Below are 21,267 nucleotides of genomic sequence, written 5' to 3' on the forward strand. Positions count from 1 at the left end.
ACAGAAGCAGATTTCGGGATCATATTTTTCCTTTGTTTTTCTTTTTTATACTTCAGAAGCTAATTATATCTGTTATATTTTTCCTGGTGTTTAAATAGAAAACTGAATTACAGGTTTGTAAGCAATCAGATTTCTTATGAGATTAAGTCAAAAGCTATAGCAGTTGTACACATATCTACAAAGAAATGTTTATTGTTCAGGTTTTTGGATAGAAAATTTGTATAGGAATTAAATTATACTATAAAACTAAGTTAAACCATAATTTTCCTTCTGCTTTTAATTTTAAGCATTTCATAAAAAGAACACATTTACAATACGACCTAATTAATTTAGAAGCTGTTTCTTGAAAAATGTCTGCAACAGCAACAGATGGCAAGAAGAAAAAGAACAACAAAATCCTGTTTTGAATATCATCCAATTTGACAAAGAACCAGCTGCTATAATAAGTGGTGTCAACATCTAAAATGTACTTTAAACTGAAACTCACTTAAATCCATTAAATGCAGAATACTTTAAGGAATAAAAGTTCATGATGTGTTCTTGTCTATAACTATGCTATCTACTATATTTTCTATATTATCTGATGACCATCAACACTTGTCATATTAGTAAGGACAGATAGATGGAAGAGTAACCATACCTACTTTTACAGACAAAAAGAAGTTGTGCATACTGTTTGTGATATAGACAAAATAACCAAAATTACAACCTAATTTCATCTAATGATTCCCTTTCTTTTAAAGCTGATTCAAAAATATGCTTCAGCTTCTTTTTAAAATGTTACTGTTTCTTTTTTTTTACAGCAAAGGACCTTTTAGAAGTAGGCATTCATAACATAGATTTAAAATTTTGTTGTTACATACATTCTAATGTATTATATTGTATTATCTGATACAATTCTTACTTTTATTAGGATAAGCTAAACCACAGCATATTGGTTTTGGCTTTACATTGGAGCCTGCTTGTTTGAATAAAGCAGTTTACTATCCTTCTGTTAGGTTTCATTTTAACATCCTTGGGCTTTGTCAGGATACTGAAAAGTTTGGCTAGAGGGAAACTACATTTCTTTTAAAATCAAGAATTCTGTCATGGCCTTTAAAGTACAGCCCTGTACTGGGAGTTCTGTCCCAGAGGAAGCTCAGGAACCATAAAAGGCCTCTAATCAAAGAGCAAAGAAGAAAAGCTATGTCTAAGCCTGGGAGAAAGATGTCATTGTTATGTGTAGCAGCCTGTCACTGGGCAGACAAGGAATTGCTGACAAATATACACAAAGATAGTCAAACTCCAAACATGCCGGGTTGAGAGGATCACCAATTCACATTGCAGGACAATGACAGTGCTAGAAATACAAGACAGGTATTTTGTTTCTCAGCCTTAGGAACTATACAACATTGACTCTCTTAGCCTTCCTTACCGGTTTTACAGAACATGGTAGTATGGGGATTGCATAGGGAAAGAAGAATGCTCTGTTTCCCTTACGTATGTGCTGCAGAATATGGCTTAGCCTTCATTTTTCTACAAATTGACAACAGTAATCATGCAAGTATAAGACTGCTTTCAGATCTTATCTGATCTCCCAGTCCTGAGAGTCTAATTCAAAATCTAAAGATTTCAAACTAAAATGTAAAACAAAATTAGTTTGGATCTCCACCAAGAACTCAGAAAGAAATAAATCAGGAAGAACTACCAATTTTTCAAGAATTATACTGAAGATGAAAAGACAGGAAATTAAAACCAAAACAAACAGGATATGTTACCTTTTTACCCCCAGTTTTAGAAAACAGACACTGACAACCTCTCTATAGCAGCTCTTCATAACTTCTTCTTTCTCTACCAGCTATTAACTAACTGCACTGGACTGTCTGAACACTGTGGTACTGATGGGCTGCATAGATGCAAAATTAGCTAGAAACTTTCAGAAACGTAATTGCCATGAGAGATGTCGCTTTATTAAAACACAAAGATGTTGCATTTGATATATCTTCAGTTTAACTTCCTTAAGGCAATCAGAGGTCAGGGTTCCCACCAAACTTCTGTGTCAAACCTGCCCACCAAACTGCTCCTGCTGTAGTGTCTTTAGCACTCCCAGTGCCTGGAGGCATGGACACCAGGTATCTCTGGGCAGCCTTCCTGTGGTGATTCCTTTGGGTGGAGAGACTTATAGTTTCATCTTAGAACAGCCACCATACAAACCCAATACCACTTACAGTGGTATTGTCTCCCAGCCTTGCCACAGGTTGGAAGCAACTACAGAGTCACAAAACAATGAAAAAACCTTCAGAACACCCCAATAGATTTATTCTTCAGACTAGAGGCAGGCATTTTATTGTCAATCTGTTTTCCAAAAATTCTTTTAACTGGGTATTTTTTAAAGTTTTGTGTTTTTTTCAAGCAGATTAAATCATCCCCAGTATTTCCTGTGTCCTGAATAAAAATAATTCTAGTAATCTGTAAAGAAATTTCCTCTTCAATCTAACATACTGCTTCATATACTTACAGATACATACTCTTGGAATGTATACCTAATTGAGTAAAGTAGAAGCAAAAAACTTGCACATCATACTTTTAAAATGATGGAGAAGATTTGTTCTTGAAGACAAGAAGAACATCTTAATTATTCAGTGTAAAAAAGAGAACAAATAATCTGGAAAGTGTACATCATGGATAATGCAAAGAAGATGTATACTATGTTGTTGGACAAGAGACTGCTCTGCAGAGAGATCAGGGAACATAGAAATTCCTGGGCTAATGCTTCCTCAGAAAAGTCCATGTAATGTTCTTCAAGACCAACGTGTAATCACACCAAAGGAAGGATTGGAAGGTTGACACACCTTTTGACACTTTAAAGAGATTATGACCATTTAGTGTGACCGGCTGATTGGCACAAGCAGACAGAGAAGATCAAGTGAACTGCTCTTTCACTTCATTACCAAACCAATAGCGTGATTTTTATAACTTTCTTGACTTTCTGTGAACTCAGTTTCCTGAATACTTATTTTTACTGGTTGGAATAGCCTTTCAAATTATGTCAAATTGAACTATTTCACCAAATCCAGGTAAAAGTAACCAAAGTATTTGGAACATTAGGTGAAGTTAAAGGAAAAGAAAGAATTATTGCAAATCAGGAGTAAATGATGAAAACTAAGCTGTATTAGAAAAGCATAAATTTCTCTCTGCGCCATCCCTTTAAATTGCAAACATAGCATCCCCCTCTAAGGCAACTCCCAAACTTCCTTAGAGAAATTAGTGACTTTTCCTGACAAGCGCAAGTGAGGGAGCACCAGTAGGATTCTTTCAAGGATGTGAAATCTCTCTTTACTACGGGTACTTGGGGGAATTTATTATAAACTTTATGCCTTTCCTCTAATGACAGTCTTCCTTCAGAAGAAGTAATCTTCAATATGTTGTTGGAACTATGTTAGGTCCCACAGTGACTGATTTTACATAAGTGCCATGCACTCTGAGCCACTAATTGAAACATTATTTTAACCAATTCTACCAGGGACGTTTTGTTTCCCCAGTTGATACCCCAGTAATGATCATTTAGGTATAAAAACTGCTTGCAGTACCTTAACTTTTAACACCTGTTTTCCCTAAAAGCCCCCATCTCATTGTTTTAGTATTTTATGAAAACACAAGTAGAAATAAACCTTACCCTAAACAATGCATGATGAAAGGGCAGGATAAGCAAAGGATTGGACAGAAAACAATCAAAATTAGGGGGCTCGTGATTACTCTAACACAAACTCAGGAAGTATTTTGAAAATATTTGACAAACAGTCAAACTCAGGAAGTATTTTGAAAAGGCAAACAGAGCACTTAGGGGTACATATAATGCACATTCTACTTCAGTCATCTTCAGTGGGCTCATTCAACTCCATCAGTTAACTCTATGACCTACAAAGGCCAAGTTCCCAAAGGAATAAAAAAAAAAAAATTAAAAATGGGGATATCTCACTGGAGACCTTGGGGAGCTCTGCACTGAAGATGGCAGTAGATCCAAATTCAATTAATAACTTGATAGTGTTATTTAGCTACTGTAATCTCTCCACTCTGCACACTGACCCCAGGGAGGGTCCCTGGTGCAAAGTCTCTTTGACCAGAATGCACAGCTCCTGCAAAGGGGTAAATGTCAGCATGAAATTCAGAAAAGCCACTGAGTTGAGCAAAGCACCATCTAGGAGTTATCTGAAAAAAAAAAAAAAAAAAAAAAAAAAAAAAAAAAAAAAAAAAAAAAAAAAAAAAAAAAAAAAAAAAAAAAAAAAAGGAGGAAATTAAAAGTATTAGAAAAAGTAAAATTCTTCCCTTGCGATCTATCCTCCAGATTCACAGGTCTGTGTATCTTCCTTCAGAGACATAAGTAGAGCTCAAAAACTTCTCTTGAAACCCATGCATCTCTTTCATCCTTTCATACAGTAAAAACAGGCATGAGACCTGGATATGGTTGCTTTAGAGCCTGAATGCACTTAAATCCACATTTGCCAACCAAATATTCCTAACTAAATTCCACGATGTAGTCAATATTGGCTGTTATATTCTTGAAGAAAAAAAAGGAATTTTAGAGAAATGTAAGACAGAAAAATAATATGACTTCACAATCAATTAATATGTTTTCTTCCAATGAAATTTAGTCTTTAAGCATGCAACCAGTCTTTTAAGAAAAAGGTAGATTGAATCATAATCACAATGTTGATGGCACAGATATATTGACCTTAGATATGTAAGAAGAGATGTCTTTGTTCTGTGGCAGACTGTCTGCTAAATGGTTGTTTCAGGACACATTCTAGACTGGCATGCTAGGATAAAGAGACTCTAGGTTTTCCCATTTGGAGGAATCTGATATTAAGCTATATAGCCTGGGATGCTAACAAACCTTTCCAGACAGAAGTAGAAAAACCTGACAGAAAGTGTGCTAAAATCCTATCAAAAAGACAGTTAATGTATGGAAAGGTCAAGTATTATATATTAATGCTGTACTGCAAATATAAATTCTATATATAAAAATAAATATAAAATTATTTATTTTATTCCTGTTTCTTTAAAAAAATGACAGTAAAAAAAAGTTTCCTTTAGCAGACTTTTTAAGTTTTAGCATGGAAATGGCATGATCTCATCAAGACTGAAAAACTGATATTTAAATTGATATTTAATAAAAATTCTTTAATAGACTGGTAAATGTATTATCATTATAATGCACACACACAGGACCAGAACCCACAAAAAGAGACTCTCTGTGTCCAAACTATGGGAGCTGGTGACTGCTTCTGGCTCCCAGTTTACCATCAGAACCCAGATAAGTTCTAATGTCTGTGCCCTTTAACTACACTAGCAGTAGGAACTATTCTAGTCCTGACCACTCTACTGTCCTATGCTCCCAACCATGGAAGTCTCAAAAATAAGAAAGAGGTACAAAGATATAGCAGAGATTAAATAGTTGCTCACTATCACCTGTTAGCGTTGGGAGGGAGGTGGGGGAGAAGGAGAAGGGGAGGAAAGATCTAAAGAGCATCTTTATGAAAATGCTTCAGTAGATCTGATTATTAAAATGCATTTTTTGTTGTTGTTTCTGAACTGTCATTTTTACTAGCAGAATGTGAGCATAAGAGCCTGGTGATATCAAGCCCTGTGATAACCCTACCCAACTCAATTGTGGGAGGAAATACTTAGGATAATATCTTTATGCTTAGAAAAAGCCTTTTACTTCAAGGTACGTGACTGCATGATGAACAGAAACTCTTTTTACAGACTTTCCACTTTTTACACCATCTAGTGCAGTGCAAAAAATTAATTATATTTATACAAAGAATCATCCATTTTGATTGCAACGTGAAAAAGCTTAAGTACAACAACCTTTAGCCAGCTGTTTTCACAAAAGTAAATTTTAAATATTAATTATATTCTTTATAATTAATGAAGACCAAATTACTTATTATGATGAATGCCAATAAATACCCTCTAATAGGCAAAAAACTTTTCCCATTTACATTTTAATGAGATTTGAAATGTTAATGAATGAAAGGAGTCTAGTAATTAACTCAGTGAGTGTCTCAAAAAAAAGTGAACTTTGTTAGATGAATTAATATTAGTTCCTTATTAGGATGTTTTAATAGGTGAACATAATTAATGTTTTAGCCAATATTAAAAATAAATATTTGTTCACATTTGTCAAATACATCTTAATTATAAACAATGAGCTCATCAGTAACATGTAATTTTTCAAATGTTTTCCACATGTAAACCAAATAACAATACTAATACAACTCTTTTTAGTATAGTAAAGATTTTTAAGTTTGTTCTTAAAAAAACCTTAAACAATTTCACAAACCTTTGTATTCATTTGCTTTCCATTTAATTACTTGACAGACACTAAAATGAGGCTCAATTGAAGCTCTATTATTTTTAATAATATGTTTAATGTAAATATGAATGTCACCAAAGATAAATATTAGCTTAATTATCTTCTGGTGACAGATTTATGGCATCCAGTAAGGAAATTGACGTCCAGTCAAGTCACCTGTTTTCATTACTAAATATTCTGTGAAAAGTGCACTTTCTGAGTATTTGCATGTGGGGACATGTAAGAGGCCCTGGATTTAATCCATACACACCCACCAATGGAAGACAAACAAAAAAGTACTCAACCATTTGTACATCAGAATGACTCACAGCCAAAATAACTTGAAAAGGACAAAAAGGAAAAAAAAAAAGTAGTATTTTTGTTTGATTCACCCCTTACTTGCTCTAAAGAATAATATTTTTTATTTTTTTTTTAAGTTGAAAAGAGCATTGGCAGAAAATTTTAAAAGATTTCTAAGATTCCCCAAACTAGTGGATTAAATATTAGAGGACAGATGCCACAGACCTCACTTATTCATGTCTCAGTAAGGACTTTGTAAAATCTAAACATATTCCAAGAGACCTATTTTCCCTAATAAAGTTTAAAACCTAAAGGTCACATTATGAATACATAGAAATGCTAATTCACACATGCATTCAGGAAAGAATATACACAATTTACTGCAATGTCAACCCAAAATTTATAACCACTGTTTTAACCATTTATCTTGGCATAATGGTATATTTATAGCCAAGCTGTTTAAAATATAAATTGTCCTCCCTTCTCCCCAAAATGAATAAATAAATGAAGCATTCAACCTTATATTGTAACAATACTTTATTACAACATCCTGTATACATAGTTCCTATAACTTCCTAACAAGGTTGCTGATCCTGAAAATACAGAAACACATGTAGCTTCAAGGAATACATCGATAGGCATATTTGTCATGTTTGGCCTCTGATCTACAGAAGTGAATCCAGTGGGCTGGGAAGGCTTACCACGCTCTGGAGCACTCAATCCCAGTGGCAAGTAGCAAATAGTGCCTTGTGAAACAGTTGTATTGAAAGGTCACAGTATACCTTTTTTTGCTTGTTACATTAACCTCATAACTTAGTTTGCTTCTGGGGAAGGGAACAAGGAATATATATCATTGTACCTGGCTATTTTTCACATACCAGCATGATTAGATGTCTACATATAACAGTACACATCCTGCACACAGTTTGATTATCATACCTCTGGATTCATATGGGGCACTTTCAGATCCTGCCACTATGCCCCTCAAACAGGTACATAAATCACCAATTTGACATTAAAAGGTGCTTTCTCTAATGGGTGTTGTCACCAGTTGAGTTTATGAAATTAGTCATACTATGTTTGCTGGTTTCTGTTTAAATTTGGCAAGACTACACTGGAATTCTAGCAACTGTATCAGAAGGAGGCACACTGAGTGCTTCTACTGACAGGAAAAAGTATTTGAAGGTCACTTCGTTTCTTTTAAATTTCTCAATTATTTCTTCTATTTCTGCTCTGGGGCTAAGAGATTGCTCCTGAAATGCCACATCTGTTCTCTTATTTCCAAACAGCTGAAACTACTCTGGACTAAATGCAATGTGCCATAAAACGTATGAGTACTGGAAATTTTCATCAAGTTTTTCATGAAGATTCTCATTACCATCCTGAAAATATCAGGGAATTGTCACATTGGATCAATAGGTGTGATCATACGTGGTTAGCAGGATTTCTGTGTAGTTTCTGTGCAGCACAAGAAGTCTGACAACAGGCCAAGTGCTGGGATGGATCCCTGTTACTCACCAGTGAGGGACGTCATAAGAAGTTACAAGCAAATCAGCAAGCGCCTACAGCAATGGGAGAGCACTGCTCGTGCTGTTGAAACATCAGTATGGAACAGGCAATGGGCATTATATGAGCTCATATTTTGATAATATCAGTAACGTTTAACATTTTGAAATCTTATCAAGTTGTTGGGTAATTGCTATTACATGCTATTATCCTCCCGTGGTGCTAAAGCACTTGATTAACTTCTATGTGGGATTCTTTGGAACTTTAAAAGAATTTAAAAAAAAAAAAAAGTTAATGTTAACTAAGGTCATTTACACCAGAGTTGTTTGACCACTGAGGAAACCAACCTTGAAGGTGCAAGTGGCCTGGGAAACATGCCTTCCTATTCCAGCAACAAAACATAAGCAAACATTCTATGGAAAACATATGCCAAAATAAGTTCAAAGCATTGAAATTGAATTGAGCACAGATGTAAGTCAACATTTGCCATAATGTAGGAGGAAAAAAACCTATGAAAGATGTCAGGAAACGGAGATACAGGAACTGTGACAATAGTGACCAGACTACATGAAATATTGTAGTTTCTATCAAAGACTAGCTCATGATAATATATTTAGTGAAGACCCTTTGCTTTATTGCTCCACTAATAGAAACATTAATGTGTTGCTGTTGATATGCAGAGGTGGCAATAGTACTTAATATTCTAATCAGAGATTTCCATCCTTTTTTTTTTTTTTTTTTTTTTTTTTAATACTCAGAGAGTTAAAAGGGCTGGGAAAACAATAAAAGTGACCTGCACATTGCAGGATTAGATTTGTCATGACAGATCTGCATGCTTAACAGGCCTGTTTTCCTACAAATCCAAACAGCTAACACAAAGCATCTAAGGCTTGCTTACTGATCTAGCAACACAATAATGATTTGGCTATGGAAAAAAAAAAATTAATCCAATCAGTTTAAGGGTTTGAAATTAGCAGTCTTGAAAACACAGTCACTCCTTTGGCAATGTATATCACTTTTGGTATGACCAGAATAGAAAGACTTTCTTTTCCTCTTTTCTTTGTCTTCTTTTGTTTATCAGCAATGCAGCTTTCCCTGTTTTTTTGGGTTTTGTTTTCTTTTTTTCTTTTCCAGGTGCCCAACTCTCTGCTTCTCCAGTGAGTGATGAAATACGCATATCAACCAAGAAAAACTACAGGAGGAAAAATATGACTGGGAAATGCATAGTTCTCCAAATTTTCTACAGTTTTCTTCCCAGTCTTTGGGTTAACATTAGCCTCTGAAGAGAAAGAAAAATGTCCACAATATACTTCCACTTTTTTTTTTTTTTTCCTTTTTCCTTTTCATCTGGCAGGGGACAAGAGAAGCCCAGGAGAGAAAAGCTATGAGAACCTCCCTCTACTCTCTCACAAGAGAAGAGAAACCATTAGTGTGACTGGCTCTTTGGCAGGAAAGAGAGCTGTCTCCCTCCTCCTTTTCCTAAGCAGAAGGCAAAGGAGGTCTTTTCACAGACTTTAACAGCTTTTACCAGAGCACAGTAGAAAGAATGAGCTCACCAATATTTTCTTCTATCCAAATACTCAGGCATTTATATGTGGGAACTCAGGTGGCAAAGTCCAGAAATTCAAGATGTTTCAAACATGGTAGTCTTTTGTGTAAATGAAGAGCACTACAAAATATATACCAAACCTGAAATTAACTTCAAAGTGCTTCCTCTAATACACTAAATGTTAATATACTATAAGCCAAATATGCTGGTCTCCAGTACATGTACAATGATTCTTTTAACATTTGCTGTGCCTAAACTAAGGCAGGAATTTATTCACGTATTGTGAGTTGCTAAGGAAACTTTCCGGTCTGACTATCCAGGAGCCACTCCGGCAGTCACACCTGCACCACCTGAGCTGGGACCGAAGCCCCTTCACAGTGGGTGGCTTCAGTGAGTCAGCCCGACTTCCTTCACACTCCACCCCCACACAGTCAGACCAGGTTTCCTTGACAACTTGACCCTAGATTTCCCACAGCAGAGTCTCAGATGTCTCAATCCTTAAAATAATTTAATCATAGTACAATAACTAAGTAACAAAATATCATCTGAAGCTCCCCAAACAAAGGAAACCCTGGGCTTTTATACCCTCACAGTCTAAGCGCTGGAAGGTCCAGGGTGTCCCCTGGCTATGCCACAGGTCCCCATGCCATTTGCTATGCAAAGGGCTGTCAGTTTATGCAAAAGGACAGTCTCTTGCCTCAGTCTGCAGCTCACGCTGCAGCTGCACACTGAGCTACCTGCACTGAATGTAATCCCTAACAATGGTGAACCTCTTTATATCTCATTTGACAAAAAAAGTCTAAACAGTCACTTAAGAAAAAAAACCCAAACATCTGCAGGACACAGTTGGTAGTCAAGACAGTAGGAGAAAAAGTGGCAAAGGTAAGAGTTAATTCCAGTCATAAATATGGTAAATCTGCCAGTCCTTCTTGTGGTATTGTGATTTTGCATATATTTAAAATTTTAGTCATGTAAATTCTCTACAGAGAGGAAGTGCATCTTAGAAGAATTGCTTCACTGAGAGTTTTCCACTATTTTACTTTCAATTACAGTTATGAATTATCTTACAAGGAAATATATATCAACAATTACATGATTTTTTTTATTTTGCAAAACTGGGGAATTATTCTACTTGTCCACTCTTGCTGTTCTTCAAATGACTGACAATCCTTGCCATCAGAGAGACACTACTCTGGATGATGCAATATGTCAGTATGCAGTCTTTTGCTTATTGATCTTTTAGATACTACTTTAGATACATGTAAATTAACTGGAATTGTGTTGAGGTAGTAGCTATGTAATTTGAATGCTTTGGAAGTATCTATGATGTCTCCTCCATATGCAACAGGTGATTAATCAGCTTTGTCATTTTGCAGTATGAGGAACTATCTTGGCTGTTCATATGATGCCAGATAGATTACAGTTATTTTAAGACTTCACTTGAAAAGTCTATACCTCTAAAATTCAGTAATTGTTGCAAATCAATGCTATTATTATTATTAATAAATCATCATAATCATCACCCCCACCCTCCCCCAAACAAATAACTTATTTTATCCTTCATTTGAACAGAGTATTTTTTGTAACACATTTCCATCATATGACCCTCCTCAAATACAGCAACAGGAACTATCACAACAACAACAATAAATTTAAAAGAATGTTTGAATATAAGAGTGGTCTATGTAGTTACTTTCTACAACTTCTTGGCATTACAGTCAACTATGTTACTTGAAAAAATCATCAGTGTCAGAATGGAGAGCTTAATTTCAAGCTGTTTTTCTTGTGGGTTGTAACCCTGAAGGCAATAAAGACATTCCACACTGGTGGAACAATAGACAGCTTGTTAATAACATGTAGCAAAAAGGACTTTAAACTTCTTTAAACTTCTTTTAGATGTGTCCTGATGAGGAACGTGTGACACTATGTGCACACAAAGTTTGTTTACAAAGAGAATTTTACTTCTCATGACTGCATCATGATGAACGCACATTCACCATATAATGACTCAACATTGCCTTTGGTCTCTTCTGCACGATAAGTGGGTAGGATGCAGGAATACAGTTTAAAACTCAAAAAATGAGAAAATGGCTACTTTGGATAAAAATTTATTATATGGTAGACTCAAAGAGCTATCCCATCTGAAAACTCATTTGCAACCACCCCTCTAGGCAATCTCATGCTCATTTCAACAAGAACTTTGAGGACACAGAGATTTCAAATCCAAAAGTGTTTACAGAACACTCTAGTAATTATATTAAGCTTTTCAATACAGAATTGGCCCAATCCTCAGCAGCAACCTGCTTCCACAAATGCTGCTGAAGTCCACAAGTGCTCACCGTCTGGCCTCAATCACAACAAAATAATGACAATTGTTTTTCAGCTAGCAGCAGAAGTGGGTCACATAAGCTGTCAGTTTCTAGCTGTTCTAACATTTCCGTAATTATAGTTAACATCCAAGTTACAAGATAAGAAGGATGGCAAAAAAAAAAAATTACAGTTTTGATCGGGAGGTAAAGAAATTAATAGGTTTCTTTTACTTAACCCAGTAACCCATGCATTCTCAACAGGAATTTTCTAGCTGGTATAGTCTACTGATTATTTATTCACAGTTTTGCAGCTAAAGAATGTTTAGACTTTTCCACCATCTGTTTACCTGTCGTTCTGAGAATCAAGAAGAAAACGGATTCTAATGTAAAGAGAACAATACTTTTTATTCAAATGTCCTCAGACAGTGTCAGCTTAAACTTTTAAATTTCAATTAATAATTCCCAAATCACTGACAACCCCCCCAACACACAGTCATGGTTGCTAAGTGTGAAAGAAAAGCTAAATTTTTTGTTTTATTTTGAAGAATTGACTTTTGAGATTATTCCAACTTTCCTGATGCAACTTGCTTAAGGTATAGTGAACACTATAGTGTTTTAAATTCTTTAGTTTAAAATAGGACACAAATGGTGTTTGTTTAAAAATATTTATACAGGGTTATTCAGCTTTACAGTAAAAAAATGAAGTCGAGGGCTTAATTTATAGTCAAAATTAAACTCTGTATTGTAAATTAATATTAAAGGAGGCAAAAAACCCCCACTGCAATATTCTAGATAGCATATGCATTTCTAACTTAGTATTATAAATACTCGCAAACAGTGGAATTTGTTTATACTTCTCACAGTATACAAATGAAATTCTTAATGATGCATTTCATTGAAAATCAGCAGTACTGCAAACATATCAGCTATGGAAAATGCAGTTAAGTGCCCGTATCCTACACTTTATAGACCTTTGTGAATTCCTACATTCATCTTTACAACCAGCTTCATTGTTCCATACTACACGTACTGGTCTGCATTATAAAGTCATACCTCTACATTTCTATAGGTGGAATCGAGGTCTCAAAGTAAAACCAAAAGATGTGCAGGCTCTTACAATACAGTGCTGCATTGTAAATTGTAAATATCAGAGAAGAAATAATGTAGCTGATTTTTCATAGGACTTCCCTTTAAAGAAAACCTTCCAGAAGACTACAGTTTGTTCATATGAAGGACTTCTGACACTGGGGAGAGTATCATAATAAGAGATATTTTGGACTTATTTATTATATATCCTAGATTTGGTTTTACTTTGTTAGTCTTAGTTATATAATTATATAAATTATATAATTATATATAATAGTTGGATTATATAGTTAGTCTTATAAAATCCAACTGGAGCCAACTTAAATAAAGTCACTTCTTCTGAGAAAATAATTTAAATATATAAATATAGACAGAAAAGAATGCACTGAAAGATGTACACAGTTCTATACCTGTACCTCAGAAAACCCACAAACCTTAAGACTTCTTAGTCCATACTTCCAGAGAATAAGTATAAATGTCAACAGGATGCAGAAAACAGTGATAGGGAGCTTCTGGATGTAGAACAATGAGGCTATAAAGGATTTATACCTCAGTTCTATTAGGGAGAAAGGAGCTCTGAAATTAATTTCTGTGTTTACTGTCTGAAAATATTTATAGCTTCCAAAATTTCTGAATTTCAAAACTGTTGTTCAGTTTTTGAAACCATCAGCTTTAGGTCTCAGAGGTGAAAAATTGTTTCAACAAAGAATAAAAAACTACCCAAAACAACCAAACATTTTCAGGACCAACTATTTTGTTCTTAATTAGGATGATATTTCAAGCTCCATGCCTCTTATTTGGTCTTCAGCCTTTAAAATAAATAAATAAATAAATAAATAAATAAATAAACAAATAAATAAACAAATAAAGAAAGAAGTGATTCCTAAATCATTTAAAATTATAGTAAAATTAATAAAATAATAAAATATTATTTAAAATTAGGATCAGTGTCACTAAATAAAGTTTACAATTCCAGATCCAATGTTAGGATAATCTCCTTAAACTAAGCAGCTTGCTTTGTACTTTTAGAGGTAGCTGTTCTGGAAGGTTCACTTCCTTTTTTATTTTTTTTTTCAATTATTATTTTTTTAAACTGCAAAAGTCTTAATACTTTACATTATTTTCTGTACACCATCAAAATGTTCAGACGAAATTCCCCCTAGCTGGCAGTAGGTATCCCTCAAACACTGACAAGTCAGAGACACTGAAATTATTCTATTAAATTATTAAGAATCTTGATATTTATCTCCTCTAAATGTCACTGTGTGTCAAACAGAGTAGAAAAATTATATCCAATGATAAGAATATCAGTCAAGTGGAAAGATTCATATTTAAAAAGAAATACCAGACAAAGTTTAGAAATAATTTAAGAAATAAAATAATTGCTTTCAATTTATAAGATATATAAATGGGATATAATGTCAATTTATAAAGTTCAATCAGTAGTCAGAACTTCATTTCATTCTTGGATTTTGAAATAAATAATTTTAAAATAGCCCCAACATTTAAAGTTTCATCAAACCTTTACTGAAAGATCAGCTCAACTAAACAACCAATATTTGCTGTTATTATCGAATCCCTGTAACTGTGAGCAACATTTAGCAGTTTGCATAATCAATACCTCTCCTCTGAGCAGAAAGAGTTATAAAAGCTTTACCCTGTTCCAAAAGGTCTGAAACAGTATGATAAACCCCTGTGAGGGCAGATGTACAAGTGAAAATATTTACCAAATGGATCCCATTGCTTTCTGTTGATAAAGCAGGTTACATGTTGCATGCAAACTAAGTGAAATTGCTCTCAATTTTCAAATGTTTTTCGGTAATGTCAAGTGGAAAATCTATTCTATGCCTCTATCAATATTAACAATGTGGCCAATTTAATGTTAAATAATACGCTTTTCAATTTCCTTTCCTCATCATCTCTTCCTAAGTACTATTCTAAAGGCATTAATTCAGAGTTCTATAAAGCAAAATGTTGCATAGTCTTTGAACTTTAGGATCTAGCTCTCTTGTTTCATATTGCCACTTACCTTTTAAATATTTAATTATTATCACTTTATGAAGTCAGGGTTTTTTTTCAGTTTTCATGACTCTAAAATGATCTCTTTCTACCTGGGGTGGTTAGTATGAAACAGACAGTATGATTCAGAGATTTAATAAGTAGAATGAGTTTTTCAAACTTTTATAAAACAGTTGCAGGGTTTTGAATTATTGACATTACCAGAAGTATAAGTAACTTTCTCTTTAATGCAGAGTGGGGCAGAAGCCTGATAATCTGGTTCAGGGTGCCAGGCACGACCAAGGGGAGCTTTCACATCCCTTGAAACTATGGCATATAGGAATAACTGTAATTGTTAAAGCTGCATGAAGACTCTCTGAACAGGAAAAGGGAGCACAAAATTTTAAAAAATGCACCTCTTCCAGAGCCTGCTTGCTTGTCAGCATTTCCAGGCATTTGTACTAGGTTTGAGAAAGTGTTTCATTTCATAGGATCATAGGATGGTTTGGGTTGGAAGGGACCTTAAGGATCATCTAGTTCCAAACCCCTGCCACAGACAGAGACAGCTTTCTCTAGGCAAGGTTGCTCAGAGCTCCATTCAAACTGCCGTTAAAATTTGTCAGATTGTTTTCTAGTGGTATGGTTTTTCTGTACCTGAAAAAGGAACTACTTTGCAAGAACTTATTTTTTTTCCCATTAAATTCTCATTCTGAAAGGTTTCTCAAAGTCAAAATAAAATTTCAGGAGAAAAACAGAGAGACAATTCCTATAAAAACCAATAGCATAGCAGTCATTTGCAGTATAAATGATAAAGATTGAAATTCATTGAAAGACATAATACTGACAGTTACCCACAACCATGACTAACTATAATATATCTAGTCCTTTAGAAGTCTTATTCTGAAATATAACATCCTTCAAAGTGTTTTGATACAGTCTCCTTGCTTTTAGAGAGTTAACAGTTGAAATGAATCACTAACAAATCCTTTTCTTTCCTAAGAAGCTGTTTTCTCCAATATTTTATTGTAATTCTTATTGATTGAAGACATCATATCTATAAGCTCAGCCTCCTCTTTAAAAACAAAATCATAATATCAATTATCAGTTTATAGAGTCCTTTTATTTATATGATTTAATTACAAATACTTTTTTCAGTGAGACAGAATTTTTTTGTGTTCTGAGAGTGGTGATGCAAACAGCTCTTTCTTTTTAAGAAACTAGCTGATGCTGTTTGATTTATGGTTTCTCTCAGGAAAAGAGGTAAGGGAAAGAAAGACAGAAGATAAGAGAATGGAGAACTTCCCAGGAGATTTTATTTCATAATGGAGGAATTCATAAAATTCATATTTATCTATACTAGAGGAGAGCTTAAGAAATGTATAAAGCAACTTTCTTTCCTAGGCAGTCTCATACTTGTCTCCTGACTCCTCTCTCACCTCTAATCATATTATCCTGTTTGTTTCTAATTCCCATTTTACAGGTGAAGAAGAGATGCATCAGACAGAATAAGATTCATTTTAAGAAAGGACAAATGAGTCTCAGCTTGAAGGCTTGTGCCTCCTGCAACTTACAAACTTGCCTGTCGTATGTATGATCCATGAACCTAAATTTTTCCTCCATTCACAATATATCATGACTACTTCAGATTACAGGTCACACAACCAGTAGTATTCAGTGAGATCCCATCTAAACTACACATTAGTAAAACTAGGACACAAAGGTGTCACTTTGCATACTACTGCCCTGCCTTTTGAATACTTTATTCTGTGAAATCACACAGGACTTTGTGCTATGAACTTTTCTTTCAGGGGGTCATCTGACTGTGCTTTAAAGAACATGGGAGGAGGGCACACTTTCATTTCAAGATGGAAAATAGAATAGAGTGGAATAGAGTAGAGTGGAATAGAGTAGAAAGGAATAGAGTAGAAGGGAATAGAGTAGAATGGAATAGAATAGAATGGAATAGAATGGAATAGAATGGAATAGAACAGAACAGAACAGAATAGAATAGAATAGAATAGAATAGAATAGAATAGAATAGAATAGAATAGAATAGAATAGAATAGAATAGAATAGTTCAGCTGGAAGTAACCTACAACAATCATCCAGTCCAACTGCCTGACCACTTCAGAGTAGACCAAAACTTAAAGCACATGGTTGAGGGCATTGTCCAAATACCTATTAGACACAGACAGGCTTGGGGCATGGACCATCCCTCTAGGAAGTTTGTTCCAGTCTTTGACCATTCTCCTGGTAAAGAAATGCTTCTTAATGTCCAGACTAAGCCTCCCCTTTGAACCATTCCCACATGTCCAGTCACTGGAGACCAGGGAAAAGAGCTCAGCACTTCCCTCTCCCTTCAGCCTCCTTCTCTCTGAACTTTTTATGGTTACAAAACCATAATCTTTAGCAGGTCCTCACAGGACATTCCTTCCAGCCCTTGTACCAGCTTTGTTGCCCTCCTCTGGTTGCATTCAAGGACCTACATGTCTTTTTTTACCTGTGGAGCCCAGAACTGCACACAGTACTCATGGTGAGGCCACACCAATACTGAAAACAGTGAGAAAGTCACCTCTTTTGGCCAACTGGTGATGCTGTTTTTGATGCACCCTGGAAGGTGTTTTGCCCTCTAGGCTGCCAGGGCTCACTGCTGCCTCACACTGAACTGCTGCCAACCAGCAAACTCTGATCCCTTTCTGCAGGGTTGCTCTCCAGCTTTTCCTCTGCTCATTTATACTTGGGCTCAGCTTTACTCCATCCCAGGTTCAGAATGCATTAGGATTTGTTAAATTTCATCCCATTAATCATTGCCCTATGCTCCAATCTATCTAGATCCCTCTGCAAGGCTTAATTCCCTCAAGAGTGTCAACAGCACCTCCAGTGTGGGATTATCAGAAAACTTGCTAGTGGAACATTCAACTCCTGCATCTGGATGATTGATAAATAGATTGGACAGGACTGTCCCTGGAACTGAATCCTGAGGAATATCATTGGGTGCCAGATGTGACCCCATTTGCTGCAGCCCCTCAAGCTCTGCATTTCAACCAGTTCTTTAGCCAGTGCGTGTGAACCCACAGAAGGATTCAAAATCTTTACTAACATGCAAACCCTTACCCACTTCCTTCCCTTCATCCACTAGGTGGGTGACACTATAATAGATGTATTTCAAATTAGTTACACAGCCCTTTCCCTTTGTGATCTACTCATATTCTTCTCCATAATTTTTTTCCTGGAAGTGAGGTTAGACTGTAGTTCACTGGACGTTTCCTCACACCCTTTTTGTAGCTTGTAATAACACTGCTCAGCTTCCAGTCAGCAGGGATCTTCCCGGATGCCCAAGACAAAGATAGATAATTGAGAGCAGTCCTGCCATATCATCTGTTCCTTCTGTACTCTGTGATTTCTGAATTCACACTCATGGACTTGTGAACTTGCAGCTGATAGAGCTGGCCCCTTGCAATTTCAGTGTTCACAATTGGAAAGTCACTCTTCCCACAGTCCTGGTCCTCTGACTCAAAGGGCCAGGAAGCCTAAGGTCTATCAACATTAATAAAGATGGAGGTAAAAAAAGCATTGAATACCTTTGCTTTTCATTCATCTGTATTAGTCAGATGAGCATCTTCCTCCCAACAGCCTACTGCCTGCTTTTTCAGGTATTTGTACATAATGCTGTATTTGTATTGTAATAAATAATACTGTATTTTATTTTAAAATAAAATTCAATAACTAAATGCTTTTATAATTTGTTTTGACATTCATCAGCCCCTCCAATAGTCTAGCATTTTGTGTTGATACAGTAATATTAGTGTTATGAGAAATTTATATCTTGAATTCTTTAGAGAATAAGAAAATGCAAGAAAAATCTAATCTTGCAAATTACATACAACTAGACAGAAACCTCTTTGGATCAAGCAGATTCCATAATATGCATTTTTAATATATTTGGTTTACATGCAGGAGCTACTTAAGTTTTTTAATGTCTTATAAAAAGAAAAGAACATCATGCAAACAACAGACCACTTGCTCAATTTCCAAACAAAGAAGAACGCAACTAAGTTTTTTTCCTTTTGAATACTTAACAGGCAGTGCAGAAGTAAGAGAAAGTGAGTTAGCTGAGGAAGAAAGATTAGACAAGGTTTAGTTTTTTTCCATTTCTTAAATCAATACCTTATAATTTCTTCATTAGCACACAGAAATATGATCCCATTCCCATTACAGAAAAGCTCCACAAACAGGGGTTTTTTTATGTGATGTAATGAATCCCTTGTTGATTTGAAATGATCAAAGGATTAAGATGAAAGCTTTAAGCTCTCTGATAAAACATTGATAATTGTGCTGTAATATTCAATACTGTGACCCAAATAAAGTAATTTTCTCTACTTAGTTCAACCTTAAAGCTTTATAAAAGCTGTATATAACATTTTTTAAGCCTTATTGTATCAACAGTTCTATAACTACCAATTCTGTTCATAACATTTTGTATTTTAACTCCCAATAAAATCTGCAATTCAGGCTGCAATGAAGTATTCCATTTAGGTTAAGTAGCAGATATAATTAGTTAAATCAATGGCAATCATTTTAATGCTCATAAAGGTTTAAGACGCTTGAATTATTGTTGTCCAGGGCTTTTTACACATTTTGGTCTCATTCTAATTTATATAATGTGGCAGTACAATTAGGAAATTCATTAAAATACCTATAAGGTAAACTTAGGGACAAACTTAAATAAATGTCTATTATACAATTACTTGTTAATATTGCGAGGTTTTACTTGTGTGCCTAATTACCTGGCTTAATTAATGTAAATTCCACATTACTTAAACACTTAATTTCTAGGGCTTTATGCCATTCAACAGTATATGTTGGATCAGTCAAATCAGAGAATGATGACATGACAAGAGTAGTGAAATTTTTTGATATTCCATTTATTTTATGCTAAACAGAGCTAATCAATCATTTTAATTAACAACCAGAGGTGGGTTGACATCTCCCACTGAACTGAAGAGTGACTGCTAAGGTTCTTGTCATCTTCTTCAGGGCGTATTCAGCTTATGAGTTTATCTGGTTGTTGAGAAAGAGTCTTGGATATGAAAGCAGCTCCCCTTCTTTCTACATCTAAAGGAGGTCTTTATGAAATGTGGCATTTTGTTTTGTGAACAGATATAAAACTGTTTAATGTTTGTTTTTTAACTCTGCTTTTGTCACTGTGGGTACCTTTTTGTTTAGACTTCAGGGTATTTTCAAAGCTGTACATAGGAGTTGAGAAATTATACATCTGAATCCCATTATTTTCTAACAGGATTTGAATGCATATATTTGCCCTAAGATTTAATTATACTTCTTTGCAAACACAGATCAATTAGACAACTTAAAAACCTACTCTTTTGGGAAATAACTGTCAGTTTCCCTTTTTTCTTTGAGTGTCATAATTATACCAGAAATTTGCTCTAAAACTTTTGTTCTTTATGATAATTTGTATAGTTAAAAAAAAAAAAAAAAGGAATAAACTCCAATTTTTAAATTAGTGAGCACAGAATTACAGAATTGAGCTGGAAATGATCTCAGGAATTCATTGGGCAATCTCTCTTCTACAATATGAAAAGAATTATAGTTATGTGCAAGATGATTTTTTTCCATTTTTGAAAGATTTTCTGCACATCCTTCACAGACTCTGAAACTGGTCTGTTCTAATTCAGCATTATGTTTATCATTTCAACATGTAAGTTATACTGCTATTTAAACCTATTAATTACTTATTGACCCAACTTTTTCTAACCCAGAGAACTGGCAACTATTTTTCTCTTCCAATAAGTATTTTTTGTATTTAAATCTTCAGTCTTCTTTCAGAGAACCAATCCCAAATTGCAGTATTTCCCCTCTATAAAAATGATCCAGATTTCTAATTACACTCATTTTTTCCCTCTGAACTATTTTCAGTATTGATATATAGCTCTTTTGATGGGTCCAAAGGCTCCTCGGAACGAGTTACTATACTCCAGCTAAGGTTTCATGTATGATGAACAAAGCAGAAGAATTACTTAGCATCTCTTGTAAGCTGTACTTCATTTCCATATCCCAGCATGATGTACAATGGTCTCCTTTACTGCAGCATGACACCACTGATTGATGTGTGGCTTATGATCTGCTGAGGATTATCCTCAGATCCTTTGATACAGAATTGC

This window comes from Empidonax traillii, unplaced genomic scaffold (genome assembly GCF_003031625.1).
Source record: "Empidonax traillii isolate 1590-97213 ecotype Southwest subspecies unplaced genomic scaffold, ASM303162v1 scaffold522:size797397, whole genome shotgun sequence".
NCBI lineage: Eukaryota > Metazoa > Chordata > Aves > Passeriformes > Tyrannidae > Empidonax > Empidonax traillii.